Below are 6,000 nucleotides of genomic sequence, written 5' to 3'. Positions count from 1 at the left end.
TGGCAACGTGATCAGACCATTACATGACTGGCAGCCCCCACCCTTGTCCTCAAAGTTGTGGCTCCTAGAAACATATTCTGGACAGCCACCCACCCAACCTAGCTGCCATGGCTTCCTGGTCCAGTATTAGGACCCTTTGAGGTGCCATCGCCAGCCCCAAGGTTAGAGATGGCGCCTTACATTCCTGAAGTTGGATGAGAACCAATGCAGGAGGAGACTCCAAATGTCCAGGGACATGATCACTCACCTTTGCCAGGTTCTCCAATAGTTGGCACGACATGGACTTGGAGGCCACCCACTGCTTGTCATCCTGAAGGTCACATGAGCCCTAAGTTTCAATGCCAGTAGTTCCTTTCAGTGGCCTTTGTAATATCTCGCAGACGTCCGCACATAAGCGCATTAGGGAAATCTCGGATGCATTGTTTGTAAGGGCACATCACTTCATCAGATTCACCCTGGACATACTAGTCAGGACATCAGAGTCATGAGGCTCACCCAGATAGCTGACTTCCCACATGCGCAAGGAGCCATTGACTGCACACAAGTGGCTCACCATTCCCCATGGCATCAAGGAGTCCCCTTCATTAACTGTAAGGGCTTCCACTCTCTGAATGTCCAAATCATCTATGACCATACTGTGACTGATCTTGCAGTTTTGTGCTAGGTTCCCGGGGAACATCCATGCCAGTTACATCCTTGGTCACTCTCAGATGCTGGAGGTATCTGATGGAACTCATCAGATACAGGGTTGTCCCCCTAAGAGACAAGGAAATCCATCTCAGGACGTGACTGATGATGTCTGTGCAGAGGCCACAGAGTCCACCAGAGACTCAATATAGTGAAGCTCTTCTTCTCTGATGAGGAGGATGTGAAACATAGAAACATAGAAGATAGGAGCAGGAGGAAGCCATTTGGCCCTTCAAGCCTGCTCTGCCATTCATTACGATCATGGTTGATCATCCAACTCAATAGCCTAATCCTGCTTTTTCCCCATAACCTTTGATGCCATTCATCCCAAGTGCTATATCCAGCTGCCTCTTGAATAATTCAATGTTTTGGCATCAACTACTTCCTGTGGTAATGAATTCCACAGGCTCACCACACTTTGGGTGAAGCAATGTCTCCTCACCTTTGTCCTAAATGGTCTTCTCTGAATCCTCAGACTGTGACCCCTGGTTCTGGACTCCCCCACCATCGGGAATATCCTCCCTGCATCTACCCTGTCTAGTCCTGTTAGAATTTTATACGTCTCTGTGAGATCCCCCTTCATTCGTCTGAAAGGAGGGCGCTGAGGGGGATCCACTGAAGGAAGCAGAGGAAATCCGTCAGGCAATGGCAAGGGCTCGAAGGGGGAGGAGAGCTTGAAATACACTAGCAGCCTACCATTTCATGGATGACCAGGACTAGGGTGGACACTGAAGTCCCACTATGGGAGATGGCCCTTCCTCAGTGAAGGTGGCAGCACAACCCCAACCTTGAAATTGCTCCTATTATGGGAAGAAAGTGGTTGTCCCTAGTCCTAACAATGTAGGAGAATAATGATTACTTGTAGTGAGGACAGAGCATTGCCCCTGAAAAAGCTACAGCAAATGTTTGACTCCTGGCTGACTGAAGGCAGTTCACGACTCACCTTTCCTGATGCAGGCTCTACCTTAGTTAGATGCGCCCCTCAGGACTGTGCCTCTGGTGCCAGAGGAATGGCACTCTCAAGGGCCCAGCCACTGGGTTCTTTGTGCTGAAATCAGACTTTCCCAATGACTGGGTTGAGCGGTGGGCTTGACTATTGTCAGGGGTGGGGGGGCTTCTCATTACCAAAGTGACACTGGCATGACTGTCCTGTCGGTGTGAGGGAATGCCAAACAATGAGCTGGCATTCTTGAAGACAGGAGACGGAGGAGGCTCCATATGTAAGCATCCAGCCTTTCAGTGTTTTCACACGCAGTTGTGTATGTGGAAGTATATGCGAGCAGGAAGGCACAAAGAGACTGCAAAAAGTTAGGTTTAATACTTTAACAGAAGTGGTTCAAGACGTACTTAGTTGCTTACTATCTACAAGTGCCAAACAATACCTATGCCCATGTTGCACAACTATACTTTCTTAATCTTTATAACCCTGCTGCTACATTGTTGTGTCTCGCCAGGATCCACAGCTGAGGTGGAGGTGGCCTGCTGTCTGCCACACCCTATTGTCTCACATGACCGAGGTGGCCATCATCTGGAGGGCTGAGATCTGGATGGCCCCAGCCTGCTTGTGGGTTCATAGGCGGGGTGGTGTCACCCTCCTCGGTCTGCAGGGCTGGAACTGAAGCAGTCACAGGAAGAGGGCAGTTAGATGGGCTGCACCGTCTCAGTCTCGTGGGTGGAAGGTCCCAGATATGTACCAGCTGATCTTTCTCCCTTAGGATTCTCAAGGGTCCCAGCTTCCTCCTTGGGATAGTAAGGCAGCTGGTGTGAGATTGAGAAGCCTTGCCGTCCTCTGGCGCTGACACTCATGGATGCACACAAGTCCTTGCAGCGTGGAGTTGTTGCCCTGAACCAGGGAGTTCATGCCGGTTTTGAGCAAGAGGACATCTTCTGTCCTGGAAGCCTTGGCCAAATCAGTATTCGATGTCACCATCACAGACTTCAGATCAGCCTTCTTGAAAATTAACCCACGGAAAGCAACAGGCCCGGATGGGGTAACCGGACAAGCACTCAGATCCTGCAAGGACCAGCTGGCACAGGTATTCACAGACATCTTTAGCCTCTCCTTGCACTGATCTGAGGTCCCTACTTGCTTCAATAAGATGACCATCATCCCAAAGTAAAGCCAGGCAGTATGCCTTAATACAATTGCCCAGTCTGATATCCGTCATTATGAAGTGCTTCGAACGTTTAGTCATGGCACGCATCAACAGGCCCACTGCAGGTGCCATCTCCCTGACCCTACACTCAACCCTGGAACACCTAGATAACAAACACACTTATGTCAGACTCTTATTTATTGACTACAGCTCAGGTGTCAACACCATTATCCCTACGAAACTCATCTTCAAACTCCATGGCCCAGGGCTCGGTTCCTCCCTCTGCGACTGGATCCTAGATTTCCTAACCCACAGACTCCAATCAGTAAGGATAGGCAACAACACCTCCTCCACAATCATCCTCAACACCGGTGCCCCATAAAACTGCGTCCTCGGCCCCTTACTATACTCCTTATACTCCAAATTCCCCACCAACTCGATTTTCAAGTTTGCTGATGACACTACCATAATGGGTCGGACCTCAAACAATGATGAGATGGAGTACAAGAAAGAGATAGAGAATCTGGTGAAGTGTGCAATCCATGTAATCGACAGGGCTAAAGACCAAGGCCGAAGTTTTCCAGTCATGCCCACTGACAGGATCTCCCGGCGGCTACAGAGGATGAAAACATGAGGAAACCCATTGACAGATATGGGACCAGAACATTCTACCACAGGCACATGATGGGCAAAAGGCCTCCTTTGTGCTAGAAATGTTCTATGTTTCTAAGTTTTAATTTAATATTGCCCATTCTACATCATCGCCAAGAGTTAAAATAGCCCTCTTCTTCGAGGATCATTGAGAACATATTAAGTTGTGACATAGTTGCAAGAGCTTTCTATCCTAATGTCAGCACTCTCCAAGTGTACATGAGACACTTTCATTGTATGTCCACTGCCTGTAATAAAACTAAATATCTGGAAAGGAAATGGGTTACACTGGGGCCAGGGTATCAGAACAAAATGAGCATTTTCAGAACAAGGTTAGAGATAAAACAATTAGAATGGGATGAGTAATAACACTAAAGAACAGCAATTAGTCCATTCCAATTGTCAGCAGTTAGAGACAGCTGAAGGAAAACCATTAGCAACCAAAGAATCAACTAGGATAGAGAAGCTGTCAGCACCAGCACACTGCTGGGGAAGGGAGAGCTGGCAGCGCTGGCATAAGTGCTGGGACAGAAAGAACTGGCAACACCAGACACCAGCGTAGGGCTGGGACAGGAAGAACTGGCAGCAACAGACACCAGCACACTACTGGGAAAGGGAGAGCTGGCTACACCAGATACCAGCACACTGCTGGAACAGTGCATCACCAGACACCAACAAGGGCTGGGATAGGGAGAACTGGCAGGACCAAACATCAGCGTAGAGCTGGGACATGGAGCAGTGTCTGCACAAGACACTGTCACACCACTGGGACAAGGAGCTCTGCCAGGATAAGAAACCAGCACAATGGTACTTCACTGAAGTCCACAGAAACAACTGGACACATACCTTTGCCAGGCCTCATCTGTCTAATTGTCCATGAATTTGTTGGCGTGAAGGTAGCAACTAGTCCAGTCCCAAACTCAAATGGCAATCAAGTCCTAGGCTTTGTGTCCTCAGATCCATATTCTCAATGCAGAGCTGTAGCATCATATTGTGATACCCAACCCCTACACTTGGGAATGTGATTACTCTATACATACTCCTGCAGCTATCTCTGCATGATTTCTCCCATTGACTCCTAAAAGCCTTTCTACCATCTACAAGTCAGGAGTGTGATAGAATGTGCCTCAGCTGCTGAGATGATTGTAGCTCCAACAACACTCGAGAAGTTCAATACTATTTGGGACATAGCAGCCCCTTTGATTGCACCCCATCCACCACCTTAAACATTCTTATACAGTGACAGCAGTGTGTGCCATCATCAAGATGCACTTTCCCCAACTTGAAGGTTCCTTCAATGGCACCTGCCAAACCCACAGCCAAACCCACCTGCAACATTGTCAGCAGATGCACAAAAACACCCCGCCTGCAACTTCCTCACTGCCCTGACTTGAAACTATACTATTGTTCTTCACTGTCGCTCAAAATTCTGGAACTCTCTACCTAACAGCACTGAGGGTGTACCTACATCTGATGGACTGCAATTCAAGAAGGTGGCTCACCACCATCTTCTCAAGAACAGTTAAGGACAGGCATCAAATCCTGGTCTTGCCAGCAATGCTTGCATCCCATGAATGAATACAAAAAAACTGCTGCAGTTTGTCATCTGGCCAACCAGAATCCGGCAATGGTTGGCACCTTGCCAGGTTATGACCATTTAAAACGTGACTGGAGATTTAGTTTGCAACATTGGTGAGATCTTGTGAGAGTGTCATGAACTAGTCTGTACTGAAAGGAGCTAAAGACCACTGCAGAATTTTTAAGTGAGTTTTCCATCATAAATATCTTTGTATTTGACTTTGAATGATACAATTCTCTTTCTCAAGAAACGATCTGAATTTCTTTGTAAAAAGAATTGACAGGCATTGCTTTAGCAGCAGTTTGTGGCAGAGAGACAAATTCTAACAAGCCTAAGTGTGAAAATGTTTCTAATTTTTGTTAATTATTTCATCTTTCTCTTAAAGCTGCGCTTCTTCTTGCCTCACTGAGTGCTGAATTTACCTTAACATAATCCTTCATGATCTCGATGATATCTGGTTGGTCACAGGTTAGTATTTCAGAAACATCCCACTTCAAGGCCTGCGTGGGCCAGCCATCCTGAGAATCAGCAGGGAACATGTCCCCACTAACTCTGACAGGCCTGCTGCCATTTCACACTGATTGGCAGCAGGCAGGACCTCCATCCACCTGTGGATGCAAGTCCTACTTTGGCGAGCATTCGGTCTATCAAATTGGCTGACAACGCTCCAGCACCTCCAAACACAGCGCTGCAGTAGCTGGAATAGTCCCAGGACTGCACTTCAGGCAAGTGGCCCTGGTGTTGGGAGGGAGAGGGATGCCCTGGGTGGTTGGGGGAGTGAGGTTGGTGGGGGGGGAGGGGGTGGGGATGGCGAATCTTGCTGTCAGGGGTTAAGTCAGAGAGGTGGGGTCAGAGTTCCCGAGTCCCTGAGGAAGGGGCATCCCAAATCTGAAGAGGTAATGCTAATCTGTCCAGGATGGTGTGTGACTTGTGGCTGATGGTATTCCCATAAAATTGCTGATTTATGTGGCACTGAATCAAATGATC

This window comes from Mustelus asterias, chromosome 18 (genome assembly GCF_964213995.1).
Source record: "Mustelus asterias chromosome 18, sMusAst1.hap1.1, whole genome shotgun sequence".
Lineage (NCBI taxonomy): Eukaryota > Metazoa > Chordata > Chondrichthyes > Carcharhiniformes > Triakidae > Mustelus > Mustelus asterias.
Note: the sequence above shows the minus strand (reverse complement) of the source record.